Raw genomic sequence first — 1220 nt, forward strand, 5'->3', positions numbered from 1 at the left:
GGTGGATGGGTGTGTGGGGCTTCTGCCCATTTTACATGCTGAATATCTCTCAGGGTTTCTTAACCCCACACGGCCTGCACTTTCCTGTCCCTACCACCACTGTCTCCTCTCCACCATAGCTGCGCTAGCCTTGTCACTTCTTGCCTATAGACTATGGCACAAGCCTTCCAACAGTCCCCTAGCCTCTCGTCTCTGCCCCTGCCCAACCCACTCCATCTCCTACAACTGCTGCTAAGGAATCCAGCCTTGTCACTTCTTAAAGCCCTCCCTGCCTCCTCACCACTGATATGGTCATGCCAAGTTCCTGGTTCTGGCATTCAAGTCTCTCAGCATCTCTCAGGTGCCCATAGTTCCTCCCTCATTTCACTGGCTCCCCCCACCTGCCACCAGAGCCAGGCCTGTGTGCATTTCCACCAGTGCCCTGTGCTCTCTTGGCCTCCACACATTCGCTCTTTCCTGTGTCTGCTCTCCACTGTGCGTGCACATGTGTGGGGAGTCCCTCAGTCTTCAAGGTTATCTCCTCTGTCCTCACATTCCTGACCCCACCAGGCAGGGTCAGCCCCCACTCTGTTCCCATGCCTCCCTTTTTGTAGTCTAGAATAGCTTACATCCCATTAATTTGTATTTATGTCTCCCCTATTAAATGTGAAATCATTGAGGACAGAGCAGGCCTATGTTGGGTTCAACTCTGTGACCCTTGTGCCCAGCAGAGAATCTGGCACACAGCAGGCATCAGTATCATTTTTTGAAGGAATAAACAGTGAATAAGAAGGTCTCTCTTGTCGTTTCTTAATGGAAGACACTTGGACCAGCCCTGACAGAAAACACAGGACTCACCAAGCTTAACATAACACCTGTGAGGCCCATGAGTCATGGCCTTTGCCAGGGGAATGGACATATGAGGCTCCTGCCTGTCAGCCCCTCCAGCCTGTCTTTTGGGGCAGGGCTCCCAGATGCCTGCTCCCTATCTTTGCAGCTCTTCACAAATGAACCTTGGATCTTTTCAGCAGAGCTTCAAGAATATTTCTTTAAGTGACTTTAATTTTCCCAGCTCCACGTAGTGACGACAATGTTCCGTCTCTCTGTGTCCACTCTCACATCACTTACTGAGGCGTCAGAAGCTGTCACACACATTCCCCAGATGTCACAGACACTCAGCTGGTGGGGACATGGTGCAGTCTGGTGACACATGCTCTCTGTTGGGCATATGCAGATGCTTC

This window comes from Equus quagga, unplaced genomic scaffold, assembly GCF_021613505.1.
Source record: "Equus quagga isolate Etosha38 unplaced genomic scaffold, UCLA_HA_Equagga_1.0 HiC_scaffold_5545_RagTag, whole genome shotgun sequence".
Lineage (NCBI taxonomy): Eukaryota > Metazoa > Chordata > Mammalia > Perissodactyla > Equidae > Equus > Equus quagga.